Source organism: Lycorma delicatula, chromosome 1 (assembly GCF_047948215.1).
Source record: "Lycorma delicatula isolate Av1 chromosome 1, ASM4794821v1, whole genome shotgun sequence".
Lineage (NCBI taxonomy): Eukaryota > Metazoa > Arthropoda > Insecta > Hemiptera > Fulgoridae > Lycorma > Lycorma delicatula.
This window is the reverse complement of record NC_134455.1, coordinates 277,200,074-277,223,440: the sequence shown is the minus strand read 5'-3', so window position 1 is coordinate 277,223,440 and position 23,367 is coordinate 277,200,074. Positions and strand designations below refer to the sequence as shown.

Sequence of the window (23,367 nt, the reverse complement as noted above, 5' to 3'; positions counted from 1 at the left end):
TGAATAATGAAGCAAATGAAGCAGCAATATAAATTTAACATTATCATACACTGATCTGTAAATTGAATTCATTTACTGCAGATTAAATATTTTGTTTAAAAAGCACAATTTGTGTGCTTTTTAAACAATAATGAAATTAATTTGAAAAATACTACGCTGTTTAATAAAAAAAATGTTTTGAATTTTTTTTTATATTTTAATTTGAAAATTGCTTAATAATGTTACCAGCTAACTCACTTCAACTAATTGTCTAAACAGCAAATAATGAACAGTATAAACTAGTTTGTAATTTCTGCAATGAAGGTTTTATATTCTAGTCAAATCATAGAAAATAAAATTACATATTCATTAATTTATACAGTCTTCTACTGTAGCCATGGCAGTGCGACAACGCAATTTCATACCTTCCTGAAGTTCCTTCACTCCACCCTCTTCATGATAATCCTTGAAATGGAACAGAGAAGAGCAGATCAATATTAGTTTATTATAAAAAAAAACAAGAATCTGAATAAAATTTTGTCTTTATGAGACATGGAGCTTATACAGTACTAAAATGGTTTTGCTAGTCAGCTGATGTGAATACTAATGCTTTCATTTGAATTCAGTCATGATTGTACTTGTATTCATATATTATGAGAAACAATGTCTTCATATACTGGTCATTTCTTATCCAGTACTTGCTATTTGTTAGATCAAAAATTCTATCAATAAGATTCTGAATGTACAACAACAATCTAGATGTAAAGTATTATATTTATTAGGATTGCCAAAAGTTATCTTAAAATTTAAAAGAAAAAAATTGATCAGAAGTTTTCATGGGCCTGCAGTTTTATATTTTATGCCAACAACTAAGGCTTATATGACTTCCTATATAAAATTATAAAGTTACTTCTTCCTGAAAATGAATACTAGCTATATATAATAAATGACGATAAAAATTTGTGGAAGAAATGGTACATGGGAAAAATTTTACGTTACTAAAATACCCCTATGGCAATGTCATAGCATGAGATAGCTCAGTGTAAGTTGTAGCGAAAGATGAGAGAAAATGTAGAGACTGAGGATTCCCCAGTTTTGGTGTTCTTGTTCAAATAGTGTGCAAAAAATATTCACATGCACTACAAACCAAATTTACATTTGTTTTGTACTGTGACTTTTAACTTAGTCTATTGTTTAATATATTAAACAATATATTGAATATTGTATATTAAATATAAAAGGAAATTCTTAAATCAGCAGAAGCAAACTTAGGCGGAATAAAGAGAACTGGTAGAAAACCTTGGGTTTCAGACGATATATTGCAGCTGATGGATGAACGTAGAAAATATAAGAATGCTAGTGATGAAGAAAGTAAAAGGAACTATCGGCAATTAAGAAATGCTATAAACAGGAAGTGTAAACTGGCGAAAGAAGAGTGGATTAAAGAAAAGTGTTCAGAAGTGGAAAGAGAAATGAACATTGGTAAAATAGACGGAGCATACAGGAAAGTTAAGGAAAATTTTGGGGTACATAAATTAAAATGTAATAATGTGTTAAACAAAGATGGTACACCTATATATAATACGAAAGGTAAAGTCGATAGATGGGTGGAATATATTGAAGAGTTATACGGAGGAAATGAATTAGAAAATGGTTTTATAGAGGAAGAAGAGGAAGTTGAGGAGGATGAAATGGGAGAAACAATACTGAGATCTGAATTTAAGAGAGCATTAAAAGATTTAAATGGCAGAAAGGCTCCTGGAATAGACGGAATACCTGTAGAATTACTGCGCAGTGCAGGGGAGGAGGCGATTGATAGATTATACAAACTGGTATGTAATATTTATGAAAAAGGGGAATTTCCGTCAGACTTCAAAAAAAGTGTTATAGTAATGATACCAAAGAAATCAGGGGCAGATAAATGTGAAGAATACAGAACAATTAGTTTAACTAGTCATGCATCAAAAATCTTAACTAGAATTCTATACAGAAGAATTGAGAGGAGAGTGGAGGAAGTGTTAGGAGAAGACCAATTTGGTTTCAGGAAAAGTATAGGGACAAGGGAAGCAATCTTATGCCTCAGATTAATAGTAGAAGGAAGATTAAAGAAAAACAAACCAACATACTTGGCGTTTATAGACCTAGAAAAGGCATTCGATAACGTAGACTGGAATAAAATGTTCAGCATTTAAAAAAAATTAGGGTTCAAATACAGAGATAGAAGAACAATTGCTAACATGTACAGGAACCAAACAGCAACAGTAGCAATTGAAGAACATAAGAAAGAAGCCATAATAAGAAAGGGAGTCCGAAAAGGATGTTCTCTATCTCCGTTACTTTTTAATCTTTACATGGAACTAGCAGTTAATGATGTTAAAGAACAATTTAGATTCTGAGTAATAGTACAAGGTGAAAAGATAAAGATGCTACGATTTGCTGATGATATAGTAATTCTAGCCGAGAATAAAAAGGATTTAGAAGAAACAATGAACGGCATAGATGAAGTCCTACGCAAGAACTATCGCATGAAAATAAACAAGAACAAAACAAAAGTAATGAAATGTAGGAGAAATAACAAAGATGGACCACTGAATGTGAAAATAGGAGGAGAAAAGATTATGGAGGTAGAAGAATTTTGTTATTTGGGAAGTAGAATTACTAAAGATGGACGAAGCAGGAGCGATATAAAATGCCGAATAGCACAAGCTAAACGAGCCTTCAGTAAGAAATATAAGTTGTTTACATCAAAAATTAATTTAAATGTCAGGAAAAGATTTTTGAAAGTGTATGTTTGGAGTGTCGCTTTATATGGAAGTGAAACTTGGACAATCGGAGTATCTGAGAAGAAAAGGTTAGAAGCTTTTGAAATGTGGTGCTATAGGAGAATGTTAAAAATCAGATGGGTGGATAAAGTGACAAATGAGGAGGTATTGCGGCAAATAGATGAAGAAAGAAGCATTTGGAAAAATATAGTTAAAAGAAGAGACAGACTTATAGGCCACATACTAAGGCATCCTGGAATAGTCGCTTTAATTTTGGAAGGACAGGTAGAAGGGAAAAATTGTGTAGGCAGGCCACGTTTGGAATATGTAAAACAAATTGTTAGGGATGTAGGATGTAGAGGGTATACTGAAATGAAACGACTAGCACTAGATAGGGAATCTTGGAGAGCTGCATCAAACCAGTCAAATGACTGAAGACAAAAAAAAAAAAAAAAATTAAATATATCTATCTATCTGATCAATTAACACTTTTTTCTTCTAATTTAACTGACGATTTTTCTGAATTTACTGACCTCTCTTAACATCCATTAAAATACTGTTTTTGTTTTTCTAAATAAAATCTTTTAAGATGTATTTCTTAAAATCTTTTTGTCTCATATTTTTAAGAACTCTTCAAGTGTCTTCACTATGCCTTACCCCTCTTTTATGAATCCATTGACTTGCAGGCTGCATTTCATCAATTAATCTCTGCTTTAGCCACTGTATTCTTCATTTTTGTACTAAGTTTACTGGTATTCTTTAATATCATTAAAATCTGTATAGTGAATCACATTACAAGATGATCTTTTGTAAAGTAATTACTCAGTACATTTTATGTAAACCCATTGTTAATACATTTTTAAGGAAAAAGTATTTTGTGTACACAGTAATCCTTGTACATAACAACATTATAGAACTGAACAAATGTGTGCAATAAAGATAAAAATTAAAATAACTTCATGGAAAGAAAGTATTTTTCAGAATAATTTAGTTATTTTAATCAACTGTATGCCACAAGAAGAACCTGCTTTCTTTGTCAATAATCTCAGAGGTTTGTAACTGAATTACACAATATCAAAAGAATAAACATATTTACTTTTTCAGCTATGCATTTTGTGTCAGATAACATCTATGGTTGAATAAATTATTTATAATCCTCAGAGGCAAATATACCCTCATCAATTAGTTTTCCTAACATCAGTTACACCTTCTTCTCCAAATTCCCTGCAACTTTATTTATTTTCAGTCTTTCTTCTGTTCCATGCATTGAAATATGCTACTTGCATTACTTCATTTTCACGGATTAGCCTGTTACATTTCTGAGATCATTACCCCCTTCCACACCGTAGAAAAGACAATCACTCGCCTTGAACGGTCATGGTCACCCCTTCCATTTCTAGGTCTGAAGGGTTTTAATGGAGATCATCTCTTAACCCCAGCTAAACCTGATAACTTATCATTATCATAAGTTTGGCCTCTGTCAAGATACCACTGATGCAAAATCCCCAGTAGACATTTCCATCAGTTTATTTGCACAGCTTAATATAGCCTTCGTACAGCTTCCTACAACCAAGTTCACCTAACATAAATTAAAACCCACAACTATCAAATTCACTGATTTCCGGAAGTGCGATCCGCACACCTTCCTCTAACACTGAATGTTTTATAGGATAACAATTCCCATACCTAACTTCAATTACAAAATACACTCAGATCATACTCCATAGTTTCTTTCAAACATAAAACATACTATTCTCATACCAACAAAAAAAGTGTTCATAACAAAATCAACAATTTTTTTCTACAATTCCTATTTGTCAATGTCCTCTTTATTTAATAAAAAAAGAAGAAACAGATTAACAACTTAATTAGCTTCTAATGAAAACATTCCTTATCACTCTCTGTTTTGGGCCGTTTTCGGGAATGAGGTCAATGCCTTCACCCTCCCACACAATGCTCCATTACAGAGTTCTCAACTCATCCATTCTCATCCTGAGAGCAAGTATCTCAGCTAACCAGGGTTCAATGGCAAAACGCTTACCTTGGCAAAGTAAGCACTCAAGCAGTACCCTATCACCTGGGTTTCTATTCTACAAGTATCTAAACATCAATAACAATATCAGACCTCCTCAGCCATCCTTCACAGGGCTAAGAATCTCAGGAAGCCAGCATCTTGCTCTCTCTGTTCTCTTCTTTTTTGATTTTCAAATTAACTTCCAGATCAAAACCAAAATTGATCCTCGTAAGCTATCTAACTAGTTTTCTACATTCATCTTTATACCTGCGGAACCATAAAAGATATGGAGCATATCATCAATGCTCCTACACTATGGACAAAAGCCTTAAAATAATGAAACCAAATCGAACCAACGTATCTCAAAAGCACTATGCCATAAAGAAACTAAGTGATATGCTGATTGTGGGAAACCCACCTAACAACTTGCATACTTCTTACATCAGGAAAATTCCATATGAGTAACACCCATACAAAGGTGTTACTGCAAATCTGGGTTGCCCTGAATCTGATCTTATTCTTTGAATTCGGATGATGGGCTTTTAATGGCTGAAGACCGGTAAAAGTCCATCATCCACAGAAACGATGAGGTGATATCCACTCGATAATCTCAACCGCATCAAAGAATGGTATTGAACAACCCAGAGCAGAGATCCCAGAACACTTCCCTGTGGGCAACCTTAATATAGAGTCTTTCCTAATTCTGAGACACCGTCTCGAAAAAATGACATCTTGATTACTGAAATTACTATATAATCTTATTCTGTTACAATTTTGCTTCTCCAGCTGAAACTTGGCAAAGGGTCATGACAGATTATTAAAGCTTCCTGATATGTCTTCTGGTGAGTCTTAGAACACCAGAATAAACAATGATCATAACCTTAAGAATAGCATTTTGCTTACCCCTACTTAGGGGAAAACCACACTGATCATCTGACAAGATTATTCTAGAATTCAACTTATCACTAATACGAATATAGAAAACCTTCTCAATAACCTTTCCAATAACTGGCAGGAGAGTTAAAGGCCTGTAAGAAGAGCTCATTGTAGAATCCTTATCACCACCTTTAAACAATAATTTAAGAAAACCAATTTTCTAAAAAGCGGGAAATAGCCAGCTAATGGCATCCTATGAAAAACTGTAGTCAAATCACCAACACAAATTCCAACAGAGCAGAGAAGGAACTGCACAGGGATTGCATTGAAACCAGAAATTTATTCCTACCAGAACTGAAAATTACATGACGTACATCTGCCTCTATAATTTTCACAGAAAACATCAGAGGAAAAAGCAGCAACATCCACTTGACTTACAGGTGATACAAGATTTCAGTAATCACATCAAACAGCAGTAAATCGTTCAATAGAATATTTAAAATATCAACTTTGTCAACACCCTTTTGGATGAGAGAGCCGACAAAACAATACTTTTCTTATTCTTAAGCCCTAGAACTCTATGTAAAACATCCCAAAAATTCTTATTTTTTGTTCTCTAGCAAAAGAGTGCCAAGAACACATCTTTGATGTTCTAACTGATTGAAAATAAGCAGATTTCTGCCTTTGATTGACATCTACCAATATTGCTCATCTGATGCAGCTGAGCTGCTCTCCTGATATGGTTCATGGAGTTTTGACAAAGACAATTCTCTATTCCACCAACAGTAATTCTCTCTCGATCCGAACTACAGGGAAGCAAATTCTCAGTGGCATTGATGAAAGCTAGAGAAAATCTTTCTGCTAGGTCTTCTAGTTGAATATGTCCCAGACTATGATAAGGAGTCTAGCAGAGAGAATATTAATAAATTTAGACAAGATCACCCACATTCCTATCTAGGAAGTGTCTTTGCTAAACAGGGATATTGATGTATAAGTAACTCGCAACTCCCTAACTAACTCAAAATATAATATCATTTCATCATTTTGAGAATATTTTGATAATATTAAAAAAGTTGATTTTGTGAGAAAATGTTACATGATGGAATTTTTTGACTATTTTTCCTAAATCCAGCACACAAAGACTGTAAGAGTCAGTTATTAGTTTTCAACCAACGTTTCCATTATTGATCTATGTAATTAACTGATGATCAGTAGAACAATCAAGAAAAACAGACCAAGAATCAACCCTACCAGGAATATTTGTGGCAAAAGTATTATCAATATTCGTTCCACAAAACAATCTACTTTCATCTACCATTCCAGAATATGTTGATAAACTCACCAAAAACATTAAATACCTTTAATCTATACTGCACAACAAAGCCTTGAACTAATTCACCTCTATTATCTGTGACTACTACATCAAAAAATCAATTTCACCTAGCACTATATGAATGTTACAAAGACCAAGACCAGGAATTTTATCCCCTCTTTCTAAATGTTTCTCTGTGGGATCTCTGTATTAAAAATACGAACTAACAACACAGAAATGTAGATCATCAGTAACAGGTTTAACTACAACATGTTGTGTATCAGAACCTACTTCAAAAAGATAAAATCTAAAGTTTTCCTAAAACAAAAGTGCTGACATACTGCTACTTTCTGTATAAAATCTTTGCCAACTTTTAAAACATAGTAGATCTTCCTGTACCCCATATGGATGTTGCAGAAAAATTATTATCGAGGAATTTTCTTTCAGCTTCAATTTCAACTTACTCGACCTGATCAATGTAAGCACCTTGAGAATTTATTTGTCCAAACTTAACCATGAAAGAAATAAAATAAATCTCATTAGCTTTCAAAATAAAAACAAGGTTGATAGTCATTACTGTTGCCCAGGGGCTTGCAATCCTTGCGCTATCTTCTGCAATTTATACAAGTAGGAATCACAAGATGTTTTAACACTTTTCACACTTGTGACCTTCGTCACTACAATGCGCATAAAGTGATGCAAATTGAAAGAATTTGTTCCTGTGACCAAATCTACAACATTTGATACATCTCTGAACATCAGTCTACTCCTTGACTTTATAAGAAGAGAAATCCGCAAACAAGCTACCCTCATTAACAAACTTGTTAAACTGACTAGACTTTGAATACATCATGATACCTTTGGACATAAGGTCTACCAGTTTTGAACAAAAACCAGCACTCAGACTTGATTATCCTTTATATAAGTTGGTGTTTTATTCCTGAATGAGAGACACAACCTCTTACACAGCTAAGCAATGAACTATGACATGGATAATGACTCGAGGCCTTCTTTTATATTTCTGGTCAAACTTGACCTACCCTTTTACTAACAACAGATTATGAAATGACTCTAATTGTCTCCTTGTCTTTCACTATGACAACCAGACCTTTCCTAATATTATTTATATTCCTGTTTCTCAAATCTGACCTCTTGCCTCAAAGGGATCCCTCTAATTTCTTTAATTTTTTTTTTGTGGAGCCCGCTCACCTGTTTAGAAAGATGTTCGCTGGCTGCTTCCCTGCTAAGCTGGCCTCCTGCTTGCCTTTAAGTCTCTCGATTATAATGTCTTTGACTTCAGTTGGGTTTATGGCAAGGTTCCCAAATCCATTCTCTAATGCAGAGAACATAGCTTTAAATTCATTAAGCCTTGGGATCACTCGTTTATAGAGGAGTTTCAAGGGATTTTAAGTACCTTAATATCTGCTCATGTTGTTCCTCAAATTGAGCTACTATAGAGGCAGAACTATCAGCTTTGTCCCCATGCTTGCTGGAATTACTTATCAGACTACTTTTTGATACCTGGGTGGACATACCTGCCTGACTAGCTTGCCTTTTCTCATTGTAGGAGAAGATCTCTATTTCTAATCTGACTTGTTTTTTTCTAAGACTCACCAGACTCAACTTTCAACATCTTAGCCAATGATTCCCAAAGTAAATAAGGTAAGGTATGTTAATCTATCTACATACTCACTGTTATCTCCTTAATTTTTTCAAAATCTAAGGTTTTTGAATGATATAGCTTCTATAATAAAATTGTCAAAAGAAGAGAAGATTATTTATGTTATACATATATATACATGTATGTATATTTTAACTTAAGTTGATGAAATTTACATTTGTATACATAAATTTACATATTTATATATTTATGTTTTGCATATAGTTATTTAACTCAATTCAATCAGTTACATTCAATTAAAAACTTAATAATAATATAAAATGAAATTATTATCATTAGGTATGTAAGGTACAAAAGGAACATTACTTTCAGCTACTAAAGCATGAACACAGTTAATCTGTAGATTATCTTAGGCTCATAAAAATGTCTGAGAGAAATCGTGCACAATAGTTATAATAATATCATGTATGTCTTAGGTAAACCCTTTCAAAGTGAAACATTTATGTCTAATTCTAATTTATTAATTTTGTCATAGAATTATCATAAATAAACCCTATCATCAATCTATCATTGGTGATAAATTGAGCTGGTGATTAAATTCATTGAAAAAAATGTTGGCAGATTCTGATACATCTTCTTGTCCTGGTAAATTGTCTGGTACGGTATGATTTTTAGTGCCCATTAACTGTTCTGGAGAATCTTTCAATTTTTTTTCTTTCCTAGCTTTTATTTGTGATAAGTAATTAGACAGGTAAATAAAAAAAGTAGTAATTTGAAGGTGAATAATAACAATAATTTGTAATAATAATAATAATAATAATAATAATAATAATAATAATAATAATAATAATAATAATAATAATAATAATAATAATAATAATAATTAATTAAATATTAATTAATTATTAGAATAATAATAATAACAATAATAATTTGTAGGTGAATTGGAATGTATTTTTTATGCAGAATCTTAAAATGAAATAAGTTTTTCTTCATCACCACAGATTTTTAGTTATGACCCTTTAAAATATTGAGAAACTTCTTAAATAATAGAATACAAAAATAATAACAATAATAATTACAATTAAAATTATTACATTTATTTTGCAGACATTTACTTTTACCTTAATTTATTTTTTTTCATATTTTTCTTTTGTGTTCAGTGAAGTCTTCTCTTTTTATCATCCAGCAGCAGTCAGTCATTTTACATTCATCCCATCTGTCTTGATAATGTTGTTCCATCTGCAATACATCTTGTTGGGAACTTTTTCCTTGTTCATTGCTGATGTCACCTAACTATAAAAAAATGAATTTTCAGTGACATTCTGCGGCCTAAATTTTTGTAGTTCACTAAGAGTTCATTTATAAGATGATCATAGTTTTCATCTTTTTGTTTCTAAGAAAACCAGAAACATCTTTGAATGACTTCCAGACTGCTAGTTCTTTAGGATTCAATTTGCTGTCAAATATATTTTCACAAATTAATTTTCTTCTTTGTTTGGCCAAATGAATATTCCCTATTTTAATTTGGCTCACTTAACTGTGAAAAAATCTCAGCTAAATATTTAATGCCGTCATGATCTTTACCCAATGCTTTTATAAAATTCTGCATCAGGCCTAGTTTTATCTGTTAAGGTGGTAAAATAATATGACCTGCTTCGACAAGGAGATAATTGAGAATATTTTTGTATCCTGGGGTAAACTGATTTCTGTTTGGCCAGTCTTTATCTGTAGCCCGATTATCTCAGAAACAGATGAAACACATTTATTTTCTAAAGCCACTCTGGAGCCTGAGAAGAAGTCCTATCACTTTCAGTTTAGTAATGATTCGCCATGAATGTTCATCATACTTAAAAGCTTTTAAAATTTTTGATATTGTTTCATATGTTTCTTCATTCCTACAGCTTGTGCTACTGGCATGAAAGAAAACTTATTTGAGTTATGCAACAACACTGCATTTAACCTTCTTTTTGATGAATCTATAAATAAACAACAATCACGAATAACATATCTAATGTCCAGTTCCGACATTAGACCCTCACATCATGGAAGAAACAAATTAAACCTATGTCTTCTGAAGTATTTCAGTAAATTTTTGTTTTGATTTCTATATACTGGAATTTTACCACACTGTTTAATAAACTCCATTCTATAAGACATGAATCTAGAAGTTATACATGTTTTTTCGACAAATACAAGTCAAGAATTAGGTATCTCAGTTCTGCTTTTGTGAGGAGACAAGATTCAGTATTTGATTCTTCTGGAATGTAATTTATACCTACTGAAGTTTAGTATTCATTGGTTGAGTGTTCTGGGAAATCAGAAATTTCTTTCCAAGAAGTTAGAGCGATTGGAAACAGTAAATCAACATTATGAAGTACTGGTCTCGTAGTTGAACAAACATTTCGGAATGCGATATACCTTTTATTATTTGAAATGAAATTTGTCTATTACAACCACACCCATGTCATCAGTGAACCATACTGGTTCGACCCCCTCCTGCTATTTCAATCTCAAGAAACCAAAATATGCTATGTTCCACAAGAGGAGTCCTGCAGTGAGACTTGTGGCACACCTCTTTCTATGGTAAACTCCACAGGTTCTTTTTCCTGTGATGCATTTATCTACTTTTTGGAAAATAGGCTTGCACCTTCTGTATAGGTATGCTGAGATCCCCTTCCTATCCAGCTCCTCCTGGATCGCTGACTATTTCATTTCACACTGATAAAGTCGTTCCTAACATCCAGGAATACAACAGTCAACTTCGTGGTGCCTAGTACCACGGGCCACCTCCTCAATAAGCACAGAGATCCTCTTCAGTGCACCCACTGTGAATCTTCCCTTTCTGAAGCCATATTGCTAAACTGACAGCCCACCACAAAAAGAGATTTTCACTTGTAATCTTTTCACTAGTAAAGCTTCATATAATTTTCCATAGGATTTAAGTAGCCAGAGACGCCTATATCCCGTGAGATCGTTGTCCTTGCGTTCAGCCATTTTTAAGCAAGAGATTCCTATACTGAGTGTTTTTATACGTATTTTCTTACTTTCAACAATTGGAAATATATTATGTAGTCGTAATTAGACGACCTGTCTTGCTCGTTGACAATACCGTCTGGTATTGGCAATCTTGGAAGACCACCAATAAACCTATTTCCTGTACGGGAAACCAGGACCAGCAGTCTGGACCGACGGCACGTCTTCAACGTAACATCGGCCAGGTCGTCCGCCAGAAGAGTTCCTTCTGTCTTTTTCTCAGCGAATATCTTAGTAAACCATATTATACCAGGCATATTGATGTCATAACTTCCTACAGTGCTTTAGTTAAATTACTATATCACTAATAACTGATAAAAGGTATCCAATCTTGGCTGAAAATGTTGGACTTGATCATTTTATTTTTAATACAAGTCTTCAGTATTACTTAACTTTTTTTACAGTTTCTTTAAATAACAATCTTAGCTTCTTTAAAACATTTCCAATTATTTAATTATTTCTATATCGAGATTTTTCAGAACAAACAATCTTTTTAAAGAAATACATCTTTTCGAAATAAATGTTCTATTTAAAAAGACAGAATTTTTTTACGAATTTTAGTTTAATTCAATAGTAATAACATTGTTTTTAAAAAAAGATAGCTTAGACAATAAGTAAATATTCTGAGAAGATTTTTTTAACGTAAAATATTTACTTTTAGGAATCAGTGAATTTGTTCTGGTTTTCGTACATGTAATATACTCGTACTTACGAACTGATCTATTTATGTACGTTTTATACATCTGATGTTAGTATGATTAAAAAACAATTAAAACATGTTTGAATAAAAAATAATCAATAAAAAATATATTCTTTAGAGAATAAAATAAACAAAAATAAATGTAACAATCGAACGGAAATTCAAATATCTGTTAATTCTTTTAGACAATATGTTTGAACAACTGTATATTTAGTCAGAAAGTACCTGTTTTATTCATCGCTACACATATTTTTCCAGACGCATCAGAACTCGACTATAATTTACAAAGAGTCAACTTTCGGGAATTCGCAGACTTCTACTTAAAATTCAATATTTCATTAGATTTTTTTTTTTAAGGTTTGAAACTCTTAAAGCGAAGAATATCTGTTATAGATGCGTAGAATACTGGTGGTATCTACTCAAATTTAAATCATCAGCTTGAATTTTTTTACATAGTAAAACAACTATCATCAAATAACCGTATTTCGGTAAACAAAAAATTATAACAAAACATTTTTCAGGCAAAAGGAGGAAAAATGATGTATTGTTTTTATTGCTGTTTTAGTAATGTTTTTACAAAATAACAAAACTAGTAAATGTCCACATGAAAACTAAACTACAGAAATAAATACTTCATTCAGGCAAACCAAAATTACAGACTAGACAAATATCATCAAAATCCAACAGATTTAGGCAAATTGGTAAAGAGAATAAGGAAAAAATTAATTTAAGCACTTAAAAAGTTGATTCTGTTAATTTAGATTTTCCTCAGATAGGTTGATTTCGATTGTACATACAGTTACTTTTTTACGCCTCCCCCCAAAAAAAAAGTATTTTATATATCCTTAATTTATCCTTATTTATCCTTATTTATTTATATATATATATATATATATATATATATATATATATATATATAATTTAATTAAGGATAAAATTGTTTTTGGACTGATAAAATCATGAAAATCAATTTTATGTCTGTATATTACATAAGTTTTGACTTATGAACAGATAAATCATTTTACATATCATTAAGAAATTCATAAACACTATTCATAGCCAGCAACGATTTTTAGCGGATATCAATTATACATCCTCTTCATTTTAACAAATCGCCATGATAAATTCATACAGCGTTTCAGTTAAATTACTATATCACTAATAACTGATAAAAGGTACCCAATCTTGGCTGAAAATGTTGGACTTCCTTTTATTTTTAGTACAAAACCTTCATTATTACTTAAATTTTTTGTACAATTTCTTTAAATAATAATTATTTTATATAATAGTACTGAATATCAGCATAAACTGACGCAAGTTTCTACAAACTTAACCTTTGATTGAGGATGAATATAGCTTTTTGTAACTGTTTTGTATATTATTGAATTGCGACTATATTTTAGGAATAACATTTTTCTTGCGCAACTAATGTAATTCTTGCGGAGCAAAATAATTCTTACATCCAGTCCAAATAGAAGTTGTACCATGAAAAAATTTATATTAGAAATGATTAAAAATTAACAAATCCATAACAGAGGTGACAATTACTTATTTTTCACACGTTAAAGTCCTCTTCAAAAAAAATTTCAATTATTATTACAATAATTGAATTTTTTTTGGTAATTGTCAGTAAAAGTTTATTGGGTGTATATGACCAAGGTATTTTTTGAGGTTAAAAATAACATTTGTATTTTGGTTTTGAGGTTGATCAATAGTAACATTATCTCCTTTTTTGCAGTACGATCCTTTGATTCCTAAAATTGTTTATACAATTAAAAAAAAAAAAATTTATGAATTTTTAAAGTATAAATTAGATTTATTTTTATTTTAAAATATGATCATTGATACGTGTTTGGAATCAGGATTATTTTTTCTGCACAAAGTAATTTTCAATGTACAGCTTTTTTAATTTTAACTGTAAGCGAATCATGCAATTTTTTTATTAAAATTGTTATTATATAAGTTAAAATATTTGAATTCCAAGTACAGCAACTTTTCTGCATTTATATTTATACAGTTTTTTTACCTGTCAAAGAGGTGATAGCGCCCATATTGGGAATTTACTAATCTTAATAAATCAGCTAAATTAATAATAATTTTAAACAACAACACCAATACAAAAAAATTACTGGTAGACAATGGAGTACATAAAAACACGATAGGTTTGACGCTCAGCTGTAAATAATGACGCGTTGAAATCTTTCAACAACAGCGTAAATAGACTTCAGCATTTTTTATTTTAAGTGTTGGGAATAAAACGAGTTTTACATTGTATATTTTCATTATTGTTTTCCTTTAAATCTGAATATCAAAGGTAGAAATTACGCTACCGATTTAAGCATTATAACGGTTGGATTTATATGATTAATCAATTTAAAAGTTAAAATTGAATTGCTTCTTATTTTAGAAAGTTTTTCATTTCTAAGTTTATTTAGCTGTTTCATGGATAGCAATTACATTCTTAATGTTTTATGAATATATTTATTCATCCATTGTATTTATTTTCTCTAAATGTATATTTTTGTTACGTTTTATTTTGTTTCAACCGTGTACTACGCGCTATGACAAAACAATAGACCAAGCGCCTTGAATATTAAATGGCGTATAAATTATAATATCAAAGGAACATTTTTCATTCATAAATAAAACTTCCCAGAGTATTTTATGGTGAGCCTCGTATTTTAAATGAGATGGAATAAAAAATCAAAGAATAACTTTGTTGTTCAATAAAAAAAATAATAAAAAAACATACATTTTTATTTATTTACATATTAAATTTTAACAATAGACTGACATGAATAAAAAAAGTTAATTATTAAAAAAGACTCAATTTAATTTAATTACTTTTCTGAAAATACACGTATCTTAATTAACTGATGAAACTCATACAACTTATTTACGTTTATTATTCTCATTATTCATTACTTACAAGCGCTGTAATTACAAATATATTGATTACAAATTTGAAATATACGTTTAGATTTCCTAAAAATTTAAGTAATTATTAACAGCATATATTTGTTTTATTATTACAAACGCATATCAAGAGATTTTCTCGGGGAATGAAAGGCTACATAAAATTTTGTGTTCGTATAATTTCGAAAAATTTCAGTATTAATTAAGCTAAGTTATCCAGTTCAAAGTTCCAAGTGTTCCAGTATTGAAAGGTTTACTTGATATTTAGTACACATCCATTCCTCTTACTTCTCAACGTTCTTTTTCAGAATCTTTGTGCTCATGAAAATGGATTTATTTTTATTTTAACTGCTAATAAAAGTATATAAGTATGCGGGTCGCTATACTCGTATTTATAATATATGATTTTAATGTAACCAGTTGTATTTACAAAAATTATGTATAACCAAAAACTTTTTTAAAGTTTTGAATTTTTACAGGAAAATTTTTATTATTGATGAATGAAGTTAATAAGATATACAGTTTAATTCAGTTTATTTCCGTTTTCACCTTGTCTTTTTTAGCCAATCGCCTTCATGCAACTATTTTGATTGTCTCCATCTTACCATCTATTTATTTCTATCGCTATTCAAAATTGTTTACACTATTCAGACCTAAAAAGCTATCGGCCAACACCAAACATGTTATCAGAATACTCGACAAAATTAAAACAGTTCTTTTCTCACAATATCACCCACTAATGTGTTAATAATTATTCTGCAAATTATTTACTCTTTATAAAGTGTTTTCTCCTATAAAATAATCTACTGTAAGAGCTAACATTCTTTTACTTTGGATTTCATAATTCTCCCATATTCTGAAGCTTTATTAAGATACGTTGATATAACCTGATATATTGTTTGTATTTGATTTTAATTATTAGTTAGGCTGTAATTCACGCATGATAAGAGATGTTTAATATTATATTTTTAACTTTCATAAAATGTGAATTCAATTCTTAAACGAGGTTTAAATATAGATTTACTTTTCCTTGACTCGTAGTATAATTAAAAAAGAATTATTTTTATAATAAAATTTTTCATTAAACCAGCACATAATAATAATCTAGGTAAATTATTTAAATTATTAATGGAGTTAAAATTTGCTTTGTATCTAATGTCAATCAATGATAACTTTTAGATATTCATATAATAATTGTATTGAAATCAATGTCAATAATTCAGTTTGTACTCTTGCTATAGATATCTGTCCGTGAAAATGCTGTCAGTCACGTACCATTGATGTACCCTGTTTGCAAACACACCACAGAGTTAATTCTGACATCGAAAGTTCTTGACATCATGACTGTGCTTATTGGACATTTACATGAACAAAGGGTGTTTATATTATATTATTATCATTTGAGTTAAATCTTTATCATGAATAATTAAAAATATTGTATTTATTAACTTGTTAATCAATAAGTGAATTCATTAAGTTACTTTTTGTGTCTCGCCAGTCTTTTCAACTAAGCATTCTACCCAGTTTTAGAGGTGATGGTAATGAAGAAAAATGATATTCTATTTTATGTAAAATTTTAAACATAATATTTAAACCAAAATCTTTGAGGATGAAGGAAAACCCAGGAATGTTTCTGGAGATATACTAAACACATTAGTGATAAATATATTCTGCTACAAAAACCCTAAATTTATTTTTAGACTGCAGAAAGAATTCAAATTATCTTAATGGATATAATGATACCTTTAATTTTTTAAGAGAACCGGATCAATTAACAATCAATGTAACTCAATATAATTTTTTTTTAGTAATCGCAATGACTCATTTATTGCCGCTCTAATCTTACTACTACGTTAGACAAGTCCGTTTATTTCTTTATCACGAAAAAGAGATTTAAATTTCTGAAGCATTAAAATTTTTGCAATTAGTTAAGATTTATTTTTAAAACACTTCTTAATAATTTTTTGCGGAATTTTTTTCGAAAGATTTATTTTTTTCAGCAGGATAAGTTAGACATTTAATTTATTTTTGGAATAAAATTAAAATTTTCAGAATATTCATTCATTGATAATTATGTTTTTAAATATCTCATGACCTTTACATATAATAAGAGTTAGTTGTCTCCTCAACTTTGAATTGGTTGTGACGGATCAATTCGCAGGCTACCTCGAGCCCCTGACGTTACGCTACTAAATTTCTTTATTTTAGTGTTTGTTAAGGACAGGGTGTAAGCAACATCGTTGCTAAAAAAAGGCATGATTGGTTCTCTTACCTAAACCGGAGCTCCCGCCAGGGGAGGAGGAAATATTTAGACCTATTTTTCAACAAAATACAGTGGAGAAACGGTATGAGATCATGATAGCCGAAAGAATTAAAGCTGAGTTGGCAGGAGTGGAGGGACTCTCCCCCAATCAATATGGATTCACAAAAGGCAGGTCTACGCTAGATGCAATTAAACATGTGGTAGCGTGGGCGAACAATCGTGCGGTAGGGACATGTTGGAGGAGGAGGAGGTGTATTCCACTGCTGGTCCTCTTAGATATCAAAAATTGGTTTAACGGCGTCCCTTAGCGTGTAGTTAATTGATGAGTTGCGAAGGAGGTCTCAGTGACTCCACCCTGTCAGTCATCAACAATTACATTAAGGACAAACTTATTAGGGCGGATACTGAGGAAGGAACAATTGTGTTTAACATGTACGTTTGGGGGGGGGGGGGGAGTACGCAGGGCTAAGTTTTAGGACTGTTGATGTGGAACGTAGGGTATTACTACCTCCTAAGAATGGAGCTTACAGGAGATGCACAGGTGGTCGCATACGCCGACGATCTAGTCATCTTGGTATCAGAATGCACCGAGGACTTGGTGGAGAGGACGGCCAATGACGCAGTGGATAGAATAAATGCATGGTTTGGGAAAGGCACTTACAACTAGCCCCATAGTCCCGTAGTCCCATATACTGTTGTGGTGACCCTAGCGAGAATACGAAAATTGCGGAGAATGAAAGTTCAGGTTGCGAAGGAGGTCTCAGTGACTCCACCCTGTCAGTCATCAACAATTACATTAAGGACAAACTTATTAGGGCGGATACTGAGGAAGGAACAATTGTGTTTAACATGTACGTTTGGGGGGGGGGGGGAGTACGCAGGGCTAAGTTTTAGGACTGTTGATGTGGAACGTAGGGTATTACTACCTCCTAAGAATGGAGCTTACAGGAGATGCACAGGTGGTCGCATACGCCGACGATCTAGTCATCTTGGTATCAGAATGCACCGAGGACTTGGTGGAGAGGACGGCCAATGACGCAGTGGATAGAATAAATGCATGGTTTGGGAAAGGCACTTACAACTAGCCCCATAGTCCCGTAGTCCCATATACTGTTGTGGTGACCCTAGCGAGAATACGAAAATTGCGGAGAATGAAAGTTCAGGTTGCGAAGGAGGTCTCAGTGACTCCACCCTGTCAGTCATCAACAATTACATTAAGGACAAACTTATTAGGGCGGATACTGAGGAAGGAACAATTGTGTTTAACATGTACGTTTGGGGGGGGGGGGAGTACGCAGGGCTAAGTTTTAGGACTGTTGATGTGGAACGTAGGGTATTACTACCTCCTAAGAATGGAGCTTACAGGAGATGCACAGGTGGTCGCATACGCCGACGATCTAGTCATCTTGGTATCAGAATGCACCGAGGACTTGGTGGAGAGGACGGCCAATGACGCAGTGGATAGAATAAATGCATGGTTTGGGAAAGGCACTTACAACTAGCCCCATAGTCCCGTAGTCCCATATACTGTTGTGGTGACCCTAGCGAGAATACGAAAATTGCGGAGAATGAAAGTTCAGGTGGACAGCCATACGCTTCAGGACATCAGAGGTGCTAAATACCTGCACATATGGCTGGACAAGTCAAGAAGCTTCACCCGCCATGTTAAAGAAGTGACACTGAAAGCGGAGAAGGTTCCAGCAGACTTGGAGAAAATAATGGCAGCAAAGAACGGACCAGGAGCAAGTAGGAAAAGTGTGATAATGTTCCTTGGCCACCTCCATAATGTTGTACGCGATCTCGGTATGGTACGATGCGCTTTGGGTGAAGCGTACTGTAACGAGAATGGCTTCCTTACAGCGCCGCGCAAACGTGCGAATTATCTCAGCCTATCGGACCATATCGGGTGTAGCGGCGGAGATGATCGCTGGATTTCCACCGATCCACCTCCGGGTGCTGGAACTCAATCGAGTATATGACGGTATGTCGAAAGCGGAGGCTATGAAGAAGAGAACAGATGAATGGCAGACAGAATGGATGGGAACGGAAAAGGGAGCCAGGACGAGGAGGCTAATCCCAAGTCTGGAGCCGTGGCTTGGGAGGGGGGTTCGGCGAATTGAATTACTTTAACACCAAACTCCTCTCGGGGCACGGGGAATTTGGTTCCTATCTGCTTCGCTTCAGAAGACGAGCAACACCAACATGTATCTACTGTCAAGAGGAGGATACTTCGGAACACGTAATTTTTTTACTGTAGACGATGAAGGAAGGAGTCAGGAGACTCCTGGGACTATTATGGATTACCACTGATAACGTTGTAAATTACATGCTCCAGGGAATGCGGCAATGGGCAGAGGTTGCGTCACTGGCCTCTCGCATCATGACTACAAAAGCGAGAGAGACATAACTATAAGGAGTAGATTGACAGGTAGAACACCTGACTGCAAGACAACCATCAAGTCTACCAGGTACTCGGAGAAGGAAATTTGTAAATATGTAGATTAACTTGTAAATACTGACTTCGTCCATTTGTACTTTATAATTTTATATACTGACTGTAGCTAATAAAACTATACTGTGTGGATGTCAAACTCCACTAATGTGAATTTGAAAAAAAAACATTTCGGCGGGAACTGGCAAAAAAGCTTCTGTCACCAGGGATTCAAATCATGGATACGTGCAGGGCTAGGGAGGCAGCCTCTTTGTTGAGAGCGTTCGCGTCTAGCAGATGACTGGATCAGGACGTTCTGATGACACATTGAGAACCCTCGAGATTTGCGAGGCGCGCGATTCACGGGGGTTATGCTTGGTGTGCATACCCGGACCAAGACAAGGTGATTGGGAAGGGAAGTGTAGCCCTCCAAAAAAAAGATTCAAAAAAGATTTGGGGAGAGTCACCATGGCAACTGGGAGGAATGACGTGATGTCTCAATGATCCAAAAGGGATCTCGTCGGGAGATCAGCTTCAAGCTACACTAAGGGGGGGGCTAGTCTTCAATCACTTGGGACCGACTGAAGTAACGTCTTCTAGGCGGTTACCGGTTGCTCTCAAATGGTTAAAAAAAAGGGTGTAAGCAACAAGGTTGTCAACATTAATGAAATAAAAAGAAGAATGGAAGATATAATTAATAGATTAACATCAGATATTCTTCGTTATGTGGGAATGAAATTGAGTACCGGCTAGACTTCTACGCGCCACAAAATTGTTCATGTGGAACTAGTTTGAAGTTAATAAATAAGTGTTGTAAACAAAACTGTTTGAAATACCGTATTTATTCAAGTACCCCCCGCACCACGATTTTCCGGACCGAAAATCTAAAATCTAAAAAAAAATTGAGTATATACCGATATTTTAAAGTGCAACAGATATGATAAAAAAAAAAAGACGTAAATACGAAAATATTCAGAAAGTAAAGCATTTAATTTGTTCATTTAAATTACAATATTAATATTACATTAATAATTAATTACCCTAAATGCTAGTTTAGTTCAGTATCATTTCAGTCCACTTTTTAATATGGGATTTTATTTTTAATTAATCACTGTCAATGTCTGTAGAAGAGTTACCCGTAGTCTCCACGTCACTCTGCCAAAGGTGATCGTCTTCAATACCATAAAGTTCATTAGATATTCCGCATTTTTTAAAACTTTTCATTACTAATAACGTCGAGATCCCAAGAATCTTTTATCCAAACATAAATCTAGTTAAAATTTGGGCGTTTGATTATTCCTGTAGGCGTGAGAAAGAAATTTTCATTAGCCATCCATCTACTGTACAGTTGTTTTAATGCAGATTTGAACGGTTTATTAATGTAGACATCTAGTGGTTGCAATATAGATGTCAATCCGCATGGAATTACTACTTGGTCAGTCATACCCTTTTTTAAGATGTCTTTCACTTTATTAGTCGTATGCCCCCGATAACTATCCATTACTAGCATACCGGTATTTTTTTTAATAAGTAAATCTCCTGATCGCTTTTGCCATACACATCTAATCCAATCTAAAATTAAGGTTTCGTCCATCCAACTTGATTCCTGTGCTCTGATAATAACTCCATTTACCTACACGGTAGGAAAAGTTTTTTTTATAAACAATGTACGCAGGTAATTTTCATCCATCAGAAGTAATGCAAAGCATAACACTACACTTTTGGTTTTCAATACCACCAGTGCGTATCGTAAAATTTTTTCACCTTTTTTTGTTTACGGTTTTATTAAATGGCATTTCAAAATATACGGGGATTTGATCAGCGTTTCCTATTTGAGAAGGCAAATAGCCTTTTATTTTCTAAGATTTATTATGTATTTGTGAAAATGTAATACTTTTTGTTCATAAGCGTCTGGAAGTCGTTGAGAAATGGTCGTCTTTCGTCATATCGACAAATCACTTCGTGCAAAAAATCGTGTTATCGATCCACGGCTTGCTTTAAAATAAACTATATTCAATGATTTAGCGATTTCACGAGCATATGATTGGCACATTTCTGTCGTGACAGCATAACCCCATTTCCTTTTTTCCATAACAAAGTCATACAATTTTTTTTCTATGTCTGTGTATTTTGGTTTTAAGCTACAGAAACCTCTTTTATTACCAGTGCCTTTCACCAGAAGTTGTTTCTTCTTACGCCAGTCTCGAATGCAGCTTTCATCTACGTCACTTTTTTTTTCTGCCGCCCGATTTCCGAATTTTTCAGCCTCTTCTATAACGCACAGTTTTTCATTAATTGTAAAAGATCGTAGACGCTGTCCTTTTGTACTCATTGTTATGCCGTAATTAAAATAAATCACCGTAATAAACTTTACAAGATAAACTAAACAGATAAAATGCACATAAACGTCCACATATACAAAAGTACAATGACTATGGCGAATAGACAAGACGACGATGGGTAACTGATACTGTAACTGTAGTGTCATTAGAACCGGATGCAGCCTATACAGAATGAATCAGTTTTATGAAAATACCGTAACTTCGTTCCTATCGATAATATGAACAGGATGTTAATAATTAAGGATGTATTCTGTATAAGCGGTATCCGGTATTGATAACCAAAAGCCTAATATAACTATATTTAAGTGATTGAATTTAGGTACTTCTAAGAAAACGTTTACTTCATAAATTATCCTGGCTAAAGGCTATGTTTCGAGTGAGTCCCGCACTCTTATTTTTTCTCTCCAATTCCAAGAAAAAAAGAGCGGGGGTGCACAAATAAATATGGTACCTTGTTCAAAAATAAACAGTGAAACGTGGATATAAATACGTTGCGTCGTTTGCTTTTTTATCACCTAAACTGCGCTAAATAATATATAACCACACTTAATTTTTATAAAAATTTCGAAGGAAAGTCTGAAATTATTATTATTATAACTTAATTTTGTTAAAAAGTTTTTAAATCAGATTTTACAAAAAATCATAAATTTAAAAACAAAATTCTAGTAAAGTTGTTTTAATCTGAAGTTCAAAATCTCGAAGTTCGTAAAAGGATGGTGTGCTCGGTGTTTTATCTCTAAGTAATTTTTATGACTATCAAATTTATTATTATAAAAACTTTTACACAAATATACACTAAATTCTCTAAATTACAAATCGATTTCTTGCATTGCAGCAGCCATTACTGAATAATCGCGTTTAATAATCAATATGTGTTGAATTTAAAAAATAAAATAATATTTCGAAGAAAAATAAGTGAAATGTTTCAGCGTTAAGTATTGGAAATAATTAAGTGTGTTGTGACGGCAGGATAGCTGCAAAATAAAGCTGAAATTTGTGCTATACCTGTGTCGCTCAATTCATTATGCTGTTGAAGTACATCACGCTTTGCAGTGGTTATTATGATTTTTAGTGTTATTTTTTATAATGTTATTTTCCATCTTATTACATAATTT

The 23,367-nt window shown here is 32.9% G+C and overlaps 1 protein-coding gene across 1 annotated transcript in view; it reads left to right on the top strand.

The window, feature by feature from the left end:
- Window positions 1–23,367, top strand: part of LOC142318315 (uncharacterized) — a 232,534-nt gene that overhangs the window by 166,611 nt on the left and 42,556 nt on the right. The window lies entirely within an intron of this gene.